Consider the following 18123-nt stretch of genomic DNA (forward strand, 5'->3'; position numbering starts at 1 on the left):
GTACAAAGTAGATTTGGGACCTCCCCCTGAGGTCCTGTGAGATATTGTGTCTCGATGAATTTTTCTGTGTCTATAGAAATTCTAACTGGGCTAGTCGGTGTGGTCCCAAGATATACCCTGGGCAAAGGGTTGCTGGTCCCTGGACACACACACTTACTGCCAGAGCACTGCCAGTTCCAAGAGTGCAGGTTGGGTGTACTGCTATTACTGGGCCCCAGTGTTAGTGGGTACAGATGCCTAGTACCTGCTGCTAGGCTCCACTAGGATGCACTGGGCTGTGCTCTAGACTAGAGCTGAGTCTCAGGCTGCCAGGCAGGCAGAAACTCCCGGCAGTGGGCCAGGGATGCTGTGTAGGTACACACAGGTCCGGGGGCACAGGAGCTGCACAGTGTCCAACAATGGTCTCTGCCTCCAGTGGTGTGTACAAGCTGGGGGCCTGAGGAGATCACATGGGTGCACAGAGCTTTTACAGCCTGGGAAGCAGGTCCCCGGCAAGGTAAATGCCCGGGCTCCAGCCACTGGGCTCCAGCAGGGTACAGAGATTAGGCGCACAAGGTGAGCGCCGAGTTTAGGGGTGGGGGTGGTGCGGGTGCAGGCAACTAGTGGGGGTACTGGGGCACAGACAGGGTGCATGAGGACAGTTCTCTGTTCTTGGTTGTGGGACAGAAGCCCAGGGCTATTGCTGGACCTGGGATGCACACTAGAACCCGCACCTTCCCTGGATGCACTCAAGTACCTGGCTTCCTTGGTCCCGGCGTTCATGGGAGTCCCTGTGCCACTGTGGTCCAGTCTTTGGTGATCACACAGGATTCTGTTGTTGGTGCTGCTCACTGCTTAAGATGAGGCTCTATGACCGTTTTCAGTCTCTGGTTATTTTGCAGTGGTGGTATCAGTCAGGACTAGGGGATGCAGTTTGGGCGGGCAGACTGCACACTCCACTCTAGCACCAGCGGGCTGCCTGGTTGTATCTCTACTTTTCTTCTCTTAAGCATTAGGATACGCCTAAAGAATAAACTGCTACTCTCTTATTTCAAGAATCTTTTTAAGCAGTCTCAGCTGAGTTGTATTTCCAAGAACATTTTATTTTTATATTTTGCTGATACACTTTAGAGGATAAAAAATTGTGATTATTAAATTTAAATATATTTTTAAAACTGATATGCTCATTCTGTTATTATTTTCCCATATTTTTGATGTATTGCATAGTAAAGACATCTATATTATTTGTAATAGAAAATGTTTAGGTTATACTTTGTTTTTATCCTCTGGAAAGAGGACATTTTTTTCATGGTGAACATAGGTAATTTTTAACACACCTGAAACCATTAATAACTAATTAATGCCATAAATAACATATTCCTTATTGATGTTGCTATATGATAATCATTTTATATGCCTTTTCCTTCTACATTCAATGAAAACAACTTAATCTCGCTCAAAATTTTCCTGATTATTTACTTGTTCCATCTAGTACTTAAAGTTGCTTTTTCTGCCAAGCCAGGCAGTGCATGCTTGTAATCTGAGTACTGGGGAGGCTGAGACAAGGAGACCACAGTTTCATGGCCAGCCTCAGCAATATAGTGAGACAACTTAGTGAGACTCTATTTTGTTTTAAAACAAAAGAATAAAAAAAGGGGGTGAGGGTATAGCTCAGAGGTAGAATGCCCTTGAGTTAAATCTTTTGTATCATACACACACACACACACACACACACACACACACACACACACACAAATTAGATGCTTCTCCTAGGCAGTCCAACTTGACAGCATGAATAGGATACTAAAGAGATATGAGCTCATCTAAAAATATCTAACCTTAGAATAATAGGCATAGGAAAGGGAATAGAAGGTGAAACCAGGAAAATAAAAATCATTTTAAAGAAATAATATAAAATTTATTCAAAGAAAAAAGATACATACACAGGTACAGAAAACTTATACAACCCCCTTTAGGCAAGATCAGAAAAGGCTTGCCACACCACATAATAGTTAAATTGTCTAATGTAGAAGCTAAGGAGAGAGTCTTAAAGGCAACAAAAGCAAAACAACTAGTGACATTCAGAGGCAAACCAATTAGGATCACTTCAAATTTCCCAAAGCAAATAATGTAAGCCAGGAGGGCCTGGAGCAACATATTTCAAACTCTTAAAGAAAACAACTTGCAGCCCAAATTTTCCTTTTTTCTTTCCCTCTTTTTTGCATTACTGGAGATGGAAACCAGGATCATTCTATCTTTGAGCTACACTCCCAGTCCTAATATTTTTTATTATTTTATTTTGAAACAGGGTCTCACTAAGTTGCCAAGAGCCTCACTAAGTAGCTGAGGCTGTCCATGAACCCTGATTCAAACCATGATCCTATGGTCTTGGCCTCCTGAATTCTTGGATTACAAGCATGCACCACCATGATCGGCAAACCCCAAATTTTTTACCCAGCAAAACTTTTTCTCAAATTTTATGGGAAAATAAAAATCTTTCATAACAAACAAAAGCTGAAAGAATTTACATAATTCACACTACCACTAGAAAATATACTCAAAAAGATTAACTGCAAATAAGAAATAAGAACAAATTGCCAGAACTAGAGAAAAAATAATTTTCACTAAACAAACAACTTAGCAAAGAAAATACTACCTGAAATAGAAGTTAAAACTCAAAATGCTAGAAATTAAAATTCATTTCTAAATAATCACTCTGAACAAAATGGCCTCAACTTCCCAATAAAAACACATAAGGTTGCAAAATATATAAAAAAACAGAATTCATCTATCTTCTGCATTGAAGAAACATACCTAACAAGTAAATATAGTTACAAACTAAAGGTGACAGGGTAATCCAGGCCAACAAAACTAGAAGACAAGCAGCAGTAGCAACTATGATATCAGACAAATTAGACTTCAAGTCAAAAACTATCAAAGGAGACAAATCAGGCAACATTTTACTGGTATAGGGAACAATCCATTAAGGGGAAATAATGATGGTCAACATTTATTCACCAAACATGGGTGCAGCCACTTTGATAAAACAAACTCTATGTGACATTCCGTTACACACTATATCCCAATACAACAATACTGGAAGACTTCAACACTTCTCTAATATCACTAGCCTTATCTTCTAGACAAAAGGTCAATAAAGATGCCTCAGAACAAAAGAACCCCAAACACCAAATGGGCCTATAGGGCACATATACAATATTATACCCAACTACAGCAAAGTTTATATTTTTTTCATTGGCTCATGGAACATTCTCCAAAATAGCCACAACCTGGGACCAAAAAAATGAACACTAGAAAATTCAAAACATGTCACTTACTCCCTTGCATCTTTCCAAACCACATTGGGATGAAACTAGAAATCAACTATAAGACCCAGAGTACTGACATAAGCACATGAGGACTGAACACCACATTGTTGGAATGGTTAATTAAAGAAGTAAAGGGTAAAATTAAGACATTCCTAAAAACAAATTAAAATACCCAACATATCAAAACTTTGGGAACCCTCAAGGCAGTATTAAGAGAAATATTCATAGTACTGAGTGCCCACATAAAACACACAAAAAAATCATCATATAAATAACCTAATGCAACATCTCAAAGCCCATGAAAAATAGGAATAAAGCAAGTAGACAATAGAAAATTATTAAAATCAGAGCAGAAATCAATGAACTAGAGAAAAAGAGAACAATTCACAAAATCAATAAAACCAAAAGCTGTTTTCTAAAAAAAATAAGCAAGATGAATATACTTTGATAACCTAACAAAAAAGAAAGAAAGAAAGAAAGAAAGGATCCAAACTAATAAATAGAAGATGAAAAGAGAGATCATACCAATGACATCCTGGAAATCCATAAGATTATCAGACACTATGTTGAAAAGCTACACTCCAACAAAATAGAAAATTTAAAAGAAATTGACAATTTTATAAACACATGCCAAGAGTAATTAGAGATTGAGACAGCAATAAAAAGGCTAACAAAGAAAAACCCCGTATTATGTTTTCTCAAGGGAATTTTACAAAACCTTTGTAGAAAATATATCCCAATACTCCTCAATCCATTCCATAAAATACAAAAAATTACTTTTGTAAATACATTCTACAATGTCAACATCACAATAATACCAAAATCATATAAATAAAACTCAAGAAAAGTAAACTATAGGCCTATATCATTGATGAAATTAAACACAAAACTGCTAAACTAACTACTATCAATAGGCATTCAAAACCACAACAAGAAAATCAAATACCATTACCAAGTAGAGTTTATTCCAGAGATACAGACCTGATACAACATATAAAAACAAGCCATTTAAATCATGTCATAAACAGAACCAAAGGAAAAAATTCACATGATCATTTCAATAGATAATTAAAAGTCATTTGGCAAAACCCAACACCCATTCATGCTAATAGCACTGTATAGAATTGCAAAAGAATAAACATACCTCAACATCATAAAGGCAATATACAATAGGCTTATAGCTGACATAATATTAAATGAGAAAAATAACTGCAAGAATTATCCCTAAAAGCAGTAACAAGACAAGGGTGCCTGTTATTACCACTTCTTTTAAATATAGTATTCGAGATTCTAGCCAGAGCAATGAGGCAAAAGAAGAAAATCAACAGAGGACAAATCAGAAAAAAGGAACTAAACTCATCACTATTTTCAGATAAAATGATACTATACTTAGAAGACCCAACAAACTCCAACAAAAAGCTTATAGAACTGATCAGCAAATTTAGCAAAGTGTCTAAATACAAAATCAATCTTAAAATATCAAAAGCTTTTATGTATACCAACCATAAATCCACTGAAAAAAAACTCCGAAAATACTTCGACTCAGAATATCTCACAAAATTAAAACACTTGAATAAACCGAAACAAGGAGGTAAAAGACCTATACAGAAAAAAAATTAAACATTAAAAAAAGAAATAAAAGACCTTAGGAGATGGAAAGGTCTTTCATGTTCTTTAATTGGCAGAATAGATATCATCAAAATAGCCACTCTTCCAAAATATATCTATAGATTAAAATACTAAAGTCATTCCTCAAAATTAGAAAAAATCACTCATTAGCTACATTTGCAATGACAAAAAATAAACAAAGTAGTTCTAAAAAATAACTATAAAGGAGGAATTTTAATATCTGACTTTAAACTAAACTACAAAGTCATAGCCATAAGAATGTCATGGTATTGGCACAAAAACAGACACATAGACCAACATAGCCAAATAGAAGACTCAGAATCAAACTCACACACTTACAGCCAATTCATTTTTGACAAAGGGGAAACAAACATATACTGAAAAAAATAGACTCTTCCACAAATGGTGTTTGCAAAACTGGCTAACCATATGCAGAAAAATGGAAATAAATCCCACTTCCTTACCCTGCAAAAGAGTTAGTTTATGACAGATTGACTTGGAAAACAGGATAATGTCCTTGGAGCTCTTGAAGAGGGCATAGGTCCATCATTTCAACACATAGGCATGAGTAAAATCTTTCTCAACAAGACCCCAAAGGCACCAGAAATTAAAAGGCAGTTCAATACATGGGATTGCATTGAATTTAAGAGCTTCTGTGCAGTAAAAATACTATCAAGAACCTCAAGAGAGAGCTGTCATAATGGGAGAAAATGTTTGCCGAATAATCTTCTAATAGAGGACTAATATCTAGAATATACAAAGAATTCAAGAAACTCACCACTAATAATACAAATAACACAATTGAAAGATGGACAAGTAAACTAAATAAACACTTCATAAAAGTAGAAATTCAAATGGCCAATAAATGTATGAAAAATGCTTAATACATTGATGAGAGTCTCAGTACTTGCTGAGGCTCTCTTCCAACTTGTATTCCTCCTGTCTCATCCTCCCAAGTATTAAAATTACAAGTATGTGCCAGCACACCGAATTCTACTTAATATGTATTGATTCTAAATTATACTTGAAGTTAAGAGTGATAGCATGCATTTGTAATTCCAGTTTTTGTGAAGCTGAGACAGATGGGCCACAGGCTGGAGACCAACCTCAATACTATTCAGTCTTTGTATAAAAATAAAAAGGCTGGAATGTATGTATCTCAGAGGTAGAATGGCCCTTTGTTTGACCCCAGTACCTTCCCCAGAAAATAAAATGCACTTGAATCCTGTACTGAATAGAGTAAATATCTCACTCACTGTTAGAGTCTGGAGATGGCAATAGAAGTTGGGTGTAGAGTTAAAACCTTAGGTGTCACAATCATGTGTGACAGTTTAAAAAATGTTAAGTGGGTGAGATTGTATAGAGAGAATTATGTAAAATTGCTAACTGCATAAGGGAAATTTCAAGTATTCACATCCAGAGAGATGAGTAAAGAAGAAAATAAATAATAAAAGGTATATAAAAAGTAGTCCAAGCCTGGCATGTTGGAGCACACTTTTAATCCCAACACTTGGAAGACTGAGACAGGCGTATCTCACAGGTTTGAAGTCAGCCTCAGCCACTTAGTGAGGCTCTCAGCAACTTAGTGAGACCCTGTTTCCAAATAAAGTATAAAATATGTCTGGGCATATAGCCTGGAGGTAGAAAAGACCTAGTACCAACAACAACAACAAAAAGTAGTCCAAGTTTTTGGGGGAGAAAAGGAAGGAATTGGTAGTCAGATAGATGTTTGGAGTGTGTGTGTGTGTGTGTGTGTGTGTGTGTGTGTGTGTGTGTGTGTATACAAATTTAAGCCTTTATTAGATGGCCAACGGCAGAGCCCTCAGTCTAAAATGAGACCAGAGGGGCGCCCCAACTGGCTGGGGTAGGGGGCTTATAAGGGGTAGGCAAACTGGTTATAAAAGTGGAATTCATGTTTAGGAGGTGTTGGGGGAAGGGATACCAGACAGGAAATTTAGGTAGAGATAAACCCTGTTGGGGGAAGGGAGTAGTCTCCCTGCTGGGAATAGCTTAGTCATTCCTAGAGGAGTGAGGTTAAACTTTATATTTACCACTTGAAACAGGAAGAGGGAAGGCTTGAAGGAATTCAATTACAGGGTAGTGTCAGGTGAAATCAAACTGAGTCTCCTCTGCTTCCACATTCCCCACTGGTCCTTGTAGATATTGAAGCAAATCTTTACTTCTACAATCTTTAAGTAGTATCCATGGTGGTTATTGGTGGAAAGAAACCCGAGACAATTCCTTAACATGGTTCTTTACAAACTTGAGAAAGCAGGGTGCTACTGCACATAAAAAATTAACAATAACAACTGGCCCCACCAGAGATATTATCCAGGTCAGGAGGGGGTTTCCTATCCAGCTCCATGGGTCAGACAGTCGAGCTCTCTGTTTTAAATTACTACTGAGCTTGTTGAGGATATTAAGGTTTTGTTCGACTTGGGCTGATTCATTAATAAAGTAGCAATACTCTCCCCCAAGGAAGAGGCAAGTACCTCCTTTCTCTGCAGTGAGTAAATCTAATGCTCTCTGATTCCATAGAGCCACCTTTGCCAGGGAGGTGATCTGTCAACTGAAGGGATTTTATGGAGGTAGAAGTGGCATCCACTGCTATTTTGAGCTGATTTTTTAAATCCTGGGCTAGGAAGGCACTGTATCCCAGGTCCCCTCCAGCCAACCCTGCAGCCCCAACTGATAATACTGAACTTGCACCTATGAATCAGCAGATGGTGGGGTGAGAAGGAGTAGATGGAATCACACTAGTGATGTTTGCCGGGACTACAGCTAGCATAGAATGGGAGAGGAAGGCACAAAAGAAACAATTGGTTGGATCAACAGGAACTTGAGAGATATTAAGAAAGATTAAAGTGGTTTGAAGGAGCTTAATCAAGGAAAAAGAAGCTTCAGTTTGGGTATGCTTAATACCCCCTGTCTCTGAAGAGAACTGGGACTCTAATTGCTGTTTTGAGTTTAGGACCGCTGCCACCACCTGAACTTCATGGTTTGTGGGAACTAGTTGTTTTTGTTTTTAAGTGGCCAGAAGGGTATTTTTGGTATACAGCATTATAGTACAGTTTGCCATGCACCCCCTGCACCCATCTCAAATCCTCTGGGCTATTTCTTGCTCAAAGCTTTGCCAATTATTATTTCATCTAAAGTTACTTATAGGAGAGTACGCACCATGGGTGTGGCATCTCCAATATGTGCATCCTCCAAAGGTATCAACTTCTTGATTACAATATGCATGGACTTGATCAAAGGCAAAACACACATAAGGACTTCCCATATTGATGACAGACTTTAAATACAGAGGAATAATTATTTGATTTCCACACCCTATGACAGTACACTCAAATATCCCTGCCTGCTGTTCTTTCTAGTCCCAGTTATCATGCTAATAGGTTTCAATTGCTTGAAACCTATAAACATATTGGAGGTTTACCTTAATTCTGATCCAGTTATCGAAGAGCACCATTAGGGAAACCAGTAGTTTGATGTTTCCCCTCATTTGTAACACCAGAACTGCCAATGCTTGGTTGTTGTCTGATGAGGTGAATCCTGGTATGATGTCCAGTGGTTTGCACCCTCTACTAGTCCTCTCAGTCCTGGTTGGGGGCCGGCTTTAGGTGTATCTAGTGTATCCAGGCAGGCTTCCCAGCAACCTTTATAGAGGTTGGGGTGATAAGAATCACTACCCACGGTCCAGTCCACTGAGGCTTCAGAGAAGACGAAAGCAGTTTTTTACATACATCTGGAAGGGATGGAGCAGTTGCATAGGCTTTCTGGGTCTGTCTTGCTAGTCGCCACCATGGTCCAGATTTTAGTTCTGACTTTATGCTGAGCCTATAATAAACTAAAGCAAATTTTGAGGGTGCAAGGAAGTTACTTGTGGGGGTTATATCAATTAATATTTGAGGTGTCCATAGCTGTCTAATGGCTTCCACAGATGTTCATCTGGAATATTATCTAGAGCATCATCTGAGGCTTGACAGCATAAGTCTCTGAGAAACAAGACTTACAAGGTTTTCCAGGCATGCCCCAAAAGGAGGAGCCCTGTCACCCATAAAGAAACAAATTTTAGGCTGTGATGAACTGGGATAGGCAAACAGACTGGTGTTTTGTCTAATACCTATTTTAACACTTTTAACATTTGGGAAACACAAATATAGCTTTACAGTTGTACAGAAATTAACTTTTACTTTAGAAATATAGCCACAGAAAACAGAAACAGTAGAAAACACAGGAAATTATCTTAATAAAACCTCACTGTGATCTTTTGAATAAATTTAAACATAACCATCTTCATTATAAGTGCAAACAAACATACCACAAACACTTTATAACTTGCTTTAACCATCTGATTTTTATCCTGGTCCTTTCTTTCCCATGGGGCAATCTTAGAATAAACCTTACAACATGCTTTTTTATTTTTATAAAATTTCCTTTCTTTGTATTTATCAAAACCTTTATATTTACACTTTTACATCACATCTGTCTTTTGTTCATACATACAGGCAGAACCAAAAACAATGTGGTTCTTATACCAACAGTTTAAAAACCTATTTAGAAGACTGAAGTGTTACTTTTAACCCTATGAAGTTGAGAGTATTTTAAAGCATTGCATTTTACATTTTCTCAATTTAATAATTGAATTACAGATTACCATGGAAAATTAAGATCAGGTAAATATCACTAATGCCTAATTAAAACATTAATCTTGCAAGAGGAATAAAATTAAAGATGATGCATATCATATTTGATAAAAACTTAACAACTGTACTATAGACTACCACAGAAAGCCACAACATCAGATGCGTATCACTAGTGTCTTAAAAGATTAATTTTGTCAGAGAAAAAGTACTTTAAAGCAATGTACATTGTATTTAATCACGTGTAGTTTTTTTATTCAGCCTTATATTACAGTTAAACAGAATAAGAGTATAGTGATACAAAGTTTATCTCACTAAGATGTTAACTAATTATTTTTAGCAAGATAATCTGGATGAAATAGAAGTAGATACTAGTGTAAAAACTGAATGAGCACTTTTAAACTTATATTGAAGAATACTTTTAAATCCTTTAAAGGTTTGCAGTGGCAGTGTTTACAGGACTTCTCAGCATTTGAATGCTTACTCCTGAATTTAGGGCCTTATTTCTTCACAGTTTCTAAAGTGACAGGCTTAATTTTAGACATATGAATTCAGGTTTATTGATTATGTAGTTAAGAAGCTGCAGGTGTGCTAAGAACTTGGAAAGGACTCTTTTACTTTGGGAGAAGCTGATCCAGGGGAGAATCCCATTTTAACAGGGTTCCCAAAGTATTAGGAGGAGGTAGCCTTTTTATTTATTACCTCCTGAAGGCTCACCACTGCAGAGCCTGATTTCTGAGTTTTCTCACTCATGAAGCTTCTCTTACCAGCAACTCATTTTACATCAGAGTTAGAGGCTGATCATCATGATCAGAACTGATAGCATATGAGTAGACTAAACTACCTTTTTACAGGTTTGAGACATTACAAATTTACTTGGCCTTTGGAGTGCTGTCAACTCCAGATACAAAACAGAAGAGACAAAGCAAGCAGAGGACAAAGTCCTGTATAAAAAAATCAATAATTTGCCTGTCAACTCAAGAGCTACCCAGTCCTCTTTCTCCAGCTGGTTAGAGAGATGATCAGAGGGGCCTTTCTGAGCCTTGGGTATCCTTAGTCCTCAGTGTTTGAGGACAGCCACAATGGGATCAGATGACCTCACTTCATTTCAGAGGTGAGGGCAGCATGTTTTTTAACTAGATGTAGCACAGTCCAGATGCAGATGGGCTCCACTCAGGGCAGTCCTTGATGTAATACTCAGTCACCTTTGCAATACTGGCAGGCATCAGGCCTCCAGCTCCTCTCCCTCTCTCTATAAGAAGCCTTTGGTATCTCTGAGGGGGCAAAGACTTATTACCCAATGCAGGGCTATTAAATAGGCTTGTTCCTGTGTCTGCATTTGTCTCCTCATCTCTAATGTTGAGATACTCCAAAGGCCAAACTTAAAAGCTGATTAATGGGAGCCTGATCCCCTGAAATACAACAAGATAAACATCTCATTTTTGTTAGATCAAACATAATAGCCAGGTTTTTAATCTTATTGATATATCTATCAATAAGTGCAAACAAACATGCCACAAACACTTTATACTGGCTTAGGTCTGGTAGTACATTGACCCAATCTTACACTGGACTACACTAGTAAATATAAGTCTATGTAAGCTAACAATATTAACAAAAATTATATAGCTCTATATTTTATAATTTTAGAGAACAGCATTAACAATAAAAATAAACTTGTTACCGGATAAACAACTTTATTTTTCTTATACAATAATGCATCTACTCAGTCAGGAAAAACAGATGTAAACCAGGACTTAAAGCTAAACCTTTGAATCTAAAAATACAATAACATTATTGGCCTGCTCACATATAAATATAAAACACATGCAACTTTAACTTATAAACTCTTTTGACACATTTAGATGAATCCAGATACACAGCACATTTAGTTTTTAGATATACATACATCTATGGTCAGGGGTATGTATTTTAGACATCATTTCTTTATATTTATCTACTAATTTATCTATTTTAATAACCAGCCCATAGATTTAACCATCATTTTAACAAAATAAGTCCTCAGAATTACATTACAATTTAAACATCTATTACCAGGAAGACAATATAATGGTAGTTGCCTTAGCCTGAAGAAAACAAATATGTTAATCTTTAGTGACAATTTTGATATGTCCAACAAACTTAAACCTTTAACAATTTAAGCCACATGAACTAAGGTGTTTTCTTACTTTTGTCATTTTACTTATTTAACAAATACAAGACAAATAGTTTTCCTTTAAGAACAAAAAGCTGCTGGGAATTGAGCCAGTAGCAAAAATAAGCCTTCATATATAAGCCAAACAATACAATATTTTTCTTTGTCTCTGAACTGTCAGGCTAGAGCTATAACCAACATTGACCTCATTTAGCCACAAGCTAACCATTAGTCCAGCTGAATAACAAGTGTTAAAACACAAACACCTGCTCTTAGAAAAACTTATCATATAGATTTTATAACAGTTTAGGTTAAATATAAAAAGAAATCAAATATTAATTACCAATTATACAAAGGTATCTTAGCCCAAAGCCTCTATACCTTAAAGGACTATATATCTGTATTTGAAATTACTTAAATAGAGTCAAACATAAACAATTTTTAGCAGATAGAGATAAAAAATGGTCAAAAGCGCTCTAAGGACACCTGTGCAGGATCCAGCTGGCAAAAGTACAGGTTCCAAAGAGTGGAGTGAGGATTAAAGAATTTATGCATGGGAGGGCTACTAGTTACTACTAGCACTAATTTATTCTCTCATGGCCCTTTTATATAGTTTTTAGCTTTGGGTTGCACAGGAATGAAAGAAGGGTAAATACAAAGTACATACATTATGGGCAAGTCAAACAATACCCTGGTAAAACATAAACCTAATCTTATCTAGCAGACAGAATAATTAGCATCAATTATTCTGAGAGGGTCTTTATTTACTTTGAAACCCCCATGACTCCAAACCTTGTAGACTTGGGTCAAAAGACAGTCAGAAGTGCACTTTTGAGTAAGGGTGAGACAATATAATGTAAAAACCTTAATGGCTCCCCACACACATGTGGACAGAACATGCTTATGGGCAGGAATTATGTAATACCTTATTTTGCTAACCAAGTACAATAGCTTTATTATTAATCTAAAACAGAAGGCAAAAATAATTGGTGGGTTTACATGCCTTTGAATCTGGGAAAAAAAACTGTTTGCCAATTAGGATGGGAGAGGGGGATAACTAAGAACAAAAACCCACATTGACACCCATAGTTAAAAAAAATTCCATCTCATGTTTAAGTAAGTTGAATCTATAACCTCGTACATATGTAAGAAGCAGAACGAACAATTTATATAATTTGCAAAGCTCTCTTTTGTAACTTTAAGGACAATTTTAGCTGAAACAATTCAAAGTACATTTAAGCAGTCTTTTGAGTAGGAGGCACACCTTACAAGTGCTATGAGGTTACTAGGCCTAGGAATGAGACCAAAAAATACATCAAAAGGCTTAGGGAATCAACAAATTAGCTGTTAAAATAAGCCAGGTTGAAATCTGTGCTGTTTAACCACAGTACTTCTAAGCCTTCCCTTTAGGGGAATGGAGTTAGCCAAGGTATTTTCTTCTTTCCCCCAGTTCAGAGAACTGATGTTTAAGATTAAAGGGGTAAATTCTAAGCAGCCAGGAAATGGTGCCAGTGAGGAGTCCCTTTCTAAAGAGTGTCAGCTCAATAAGAGAAATAAGACAACTTGCTTTAAATATTATGGTGTAATTTTTTTCTTCTTTGAGTTACTTGGCCTAATGGTATAAGGTTAAAATATGTCTGTTTATGGCCCAGGGGTTAAAAGCCAGAATTAACCTTCTGGATTTTAGCTAATTGAAGAGAGACTTACTCTCCTCATTAGCCATTGCAGTTTTTCTTGTCTTCTAAAATCTGGCAAGGAAACACTCTCCTAGGATGGGAAGTTTTGGCCTTTGTGCAGGCTGAGTCAGCTTTCAGCCTCTGAGGCCCAGAAAAGCCTTGTCCATTTAAATACAGAACAAGACACTCTGACTGGACAGACAGAAAATGAGACATGACAGATGAACCATTAAATCTTTAGTCATTTAGGTTTATTAAGGAGATTATCAGACCAAATTTGAATATATGGGGCCTGGTCCAGGTGGCCAAGTCCTATGGTGCTCTCTCTGAGGCAGCCCCCCCTGCTCCAAAAGAAGGCCACTCCACTTCGCAAAACCTGTAGAGGGTGAACAGATCAACTAATGTTCCATAATCTATAGCTCGTCTTTTAAAGTCTTTAAAATTGTCAAGAAAACACTGTTGGATGGTCAGACATAACTGGAGAGAGGACTGAATTTTTTCCATAGTGAAGTTAGAGTGGTCCTGAAGTTGGGTTTGGAATACAGAGGGTCAGTATAAACCATGACCTGAGTCCTGCTGCAAGAATGCTTCCCCCTTTCCTTAAGGGTTACAAGTGGGCAGAAAACCACTCATGCAGGCTTAGCAAAGAGGGCCTCCTGGAGTCCATACACTGTATCTGAGGTCCAGGGTGTGGGTCCTAGTGTTTCAGGTCTGAGTGAATGCTGCTTTTGGAGGGGACTTCCCCAAGTTTTACGTTGGGGCCATATGCCTCCATTGGGTCTCAGGCAAACCCTCTCCTGGCAGGGGGGAGGAGGGCCAGTTTAGAGTGCTGAGGTGACCAACCTTTTATGTGCATTCCCCTGGATGAACTGTCCTTTTCCTCTTCTGACCCAGGAGTGGGGGTATATAGTCTCTCCAGAAGTAAGTCTGACCACTCCTAACTTCAACACACTCTAAGATTCAGTTGAACTTCCTGTGACCTTTCTGTTCACCAACAGTCTGGCACGACTGGCATATGTTGAACACTAAATAGAAAAAAATAAATGAATACAAAGCAAACTGATAGTAGCACCTTCCACTTTACAGGGGTGACTGCCCCCAACTCTATTGACAGTACAAAACACTACAAGCACCATAGGAAGGGCCACTGGTTTCAGAGTGTTAACTTTAAGAATCAGATTGAGGTGTAAGTTGAGATTGGGCCTTGCATCCTCATCACAGGCAAAAAAAAAAAAAAAAAAAAAAAAAACCAACAACAACAACAACAAAAAACTTCCATGAACTTAAGCTCAGGGACACAGAATTGGAGGTGTTGATTTTCCTGGGAAAGGCACTTGATGAGTGACCAGGTGACAGGGTCAGTGTGCCGCCTTCTTCTATAGATCTCAGGTGAAAGGTGTGATTTGGTGTGTTCCATAAGCAAACTCAAAGGCCTGGGTATTTTATGTAGAGTTGACCACCAAGACATTCATGTACCCCTGGTTAAATTCCACAAAATTACAGGAGGTCATTTTTATTACTACTCTGTAGAACTCTGGTTTCTTAAAATTCTGACCTGACAACCTATAGGGATTCTATGCATTTGTATTTGCTTTCTAACTTTACTCTAGCCAAGGACCCTTGCACCTCTTTTTATTCATTAACCCTTCTTTAGCATTTCTGTAATCCTTACTGTGTAAAGTATAAATTGATTTTCTAAATATTAGAAATAAAATTTATGCCAGACATGGTGGTACACGCTTGTAATCCCCGCACTTCGGAGGCTGAGACAGGTGGATCACCCAGGTTTGAAGCCAGCCGCACTGACTTAAGAGACCCTGTTTCCAAATAAAAATATAAAATAGGTCTGGGAGTGTAGCCCCAAGGTAGAATGGCTTCCAGTAACCGCAGTACCACCAAAAAAATTTTAAATGAAATAACTGTGGTTGCTTGGTCATGACAAGTAAATCATGAGTATTTGGTTGAAGAGAAACTGATGGAAGAACAACCAACTTGACTGAAGAGCAACTGATGGTTGAAGAGCAAATAATCAACTTATGAATTTATTTTTATTTTATAAGTTCTGACATTGTATATACAAACTTTTTTCATCTATGTTTATGACATAAGCTTGTTCTTTGCAGATTTGTCAGTTTAACACCATTGGTAACAACTTTTCTGGGTTTCTGTCTCTTTCACCAGGACTGTTAGGCTTAATTTTGGTCAATAAATAATGGGTAATTTACTAAATCATATGATTCTATTTTTGTGCTTACAATGTGTTTGTATTACTCACATACCATATTTGGTACACCAGATGTTACAGGAGTATGGTAAATTGAAAAGGAACTGTTTTTCCTGCAAATGATATCACTCTGATATCCTTTATGACTGACTCTATTGTTTGTATACACCACAATTTTTATTCATTTATCTGTTAATAGGCATCTAGATTGATTCCATAATTTGCCTGTGATGAATTGCGATGCTTTCAACATTAATATGCATGTGTCAATAAATTAATCTAACTTTTTCTTTGGAAAGATAATGAGGAGTGATATAGCTTGGTCATATGGAGGTGGTTCCATTCCTAGTCTTTTGAGGAGCCTCCATACTGATCTCCATAGTGGTAGTATGGAACTAGAAAACATTATGCTATGTGATATCAACCAGATTCAGAAAATAAAGGCTAACATAATTTATTTCATATTGTAGAAGCTGGAGAGAAAATAATAAAGGAACCTAATGAAAATGAAGGGACACACCAGGAGTGTAGTAGAAGGAGATTAAGGGAGGGAGGAGTAGAGGAGAAAAAAGGTTGGAGGAAAATCCAGAATAAATAATATTATGCTCATATATAAATGTATCTCTCATGACCAATATCAATAGCTTTTACTGGGAGAGAGGAAAAGGAAGTGAAAAGGAGAGGTGGGGAAGAAAATACACAAAGAGATGTTTTGTACATACATGAATGTCCACACACTGAATATAACCATGATGTAAAATTATAATGAATTAATAAAATTTTTAAAATGTTTTTTCAGAGATAAATTTTTTTAAAAATTAAATATTGACAGTCTTTTGGCACCCTTTGTCCCTAATTTTTTAAATGACTTTGATACTTTTCTTCCCTATAAACCTTTGTGGCAAACAGTAAAGCTTAACCATTTATCTATTTTTGTAGTAATAGGGGTTGAATCTAGGGGAATTCTACCTCCAAGCTACACCCTCAGATGTATTTTATTCTTTATTCTGAAACAGGCTTTCACCAAGTTGAGGAGGGACCTACAGGTGGCTGAAGCAGGCTGTGAACCTGCGAACCTACTCTTTTAGTCTCCCAAGTACTGGGATTACAAGCGTGCACCACCATGCTCAGCTCAAGCTTAATTATTTCTGCAACATTCTTCCAACTGTAATAAAAAATGGTTTCTATAGTTTATTATATAATATATTTTAATATAGTTTATATAATTATATAAAGATCCAAAATTGCTTAATATAATGTAAGAAATAATTTCAACAAAATTTATGTTGCATATCTGCCACATTTTTGCTGATTTATGAATTTTTATGAAAAAAATAAATTCAAAATTTTTAATTATAGTAAAATTATTACATTTTTCCAGCATTTTCTTTTTCACTCAAATATTATTTACCTTTAAAAGTTTTATAAACATAATGTGTAAAATAAAATATTCACTTAATGATGGCTTTATTACTTAAGAAATATGATCACAATTGAAATTGTTTTGATGAATATATTTAGCACAATATCACTTACTTAATTATTTTTCTTACTTGTGTCTTTATTTTGATTTTTAAAATAAGGATTAAAATATATGAGTATTAATACAAGGCACAGCTGCAAAAAACAGATTGTAGCAATGAGAGCTACAATTACAGAGCGATACAAGAATGCTTTAGTGCTTGCCTGAGTACTATAAATTTATGTTACTATCAGTAGCAATGCTTTTCAAAGTGATAAATAGCCTTTGGTCAAATTTTATCTAAAACCAGGTACAATATTCAAATATTTTTACCTTATAACTTTTTCATTGACATTTCACGATACCTAAAAGTTTGATAAAATTACATTTAGTTTTAGTATAAGATACAATTAGGATCTAGGCAAAAATAACCATAAACAAAATTTCCACCTACTTGAATATGAGGTTTAACATTCAAAAGGCATGCAGAAACAGTGATTGTCATTTCCCCTAGTTTTCAGAATATCTAATATGATTTTTATTTAACTATGTACCAAAGACTACCATAAAATATTCAGAATTGTATACATTGGCACTGACTTTGATGAAAGCCATTTCTTAAGAGAAAAATAAGTATTTTTATTAAATTTTTTAAATTATAGTAAAAGTATTACATTTTCCAGCATTTTATTTTTCTCTCAAATATTATTTACCTTTAAAAGTTTTATAAACATATGTGTAAAATAAAATACTGCTCTTGTTGCAAGACAATTTAGTTTTATGAACTTTGAACAATTGTTTTAAAGGCACCCCTTTTTTGAATGTATTATTAGCTTATAACTGTCACTGTTAAAAATCAGTATAGAATTTTGTCTGGAAAGCATACCATGCCATTTACTTTATACAAATTATTTGGATCTCCATGTCATATATTTCTTGAATGAATTACAAATAAATGCCAAAATATGCTAAAGGAAATATTTAAAATGCCTTTTTTTTTTGGTGGTACTGGGGTTCCTGGAA

The sequence above is a fragment of the Muscardinus avellanarius genome (genome assembly GCF_963383645.1).
Source record: "Muscardinus avellanarius genome assembly, chromosome: X".
Taxonomy (NCBI): domain Eukaryota; kingdom Metazoa; phylum Chordata; class Mammalia; order Rodentia; family Gliridae; genus Muscardinus; species Muscardinus avellanarius.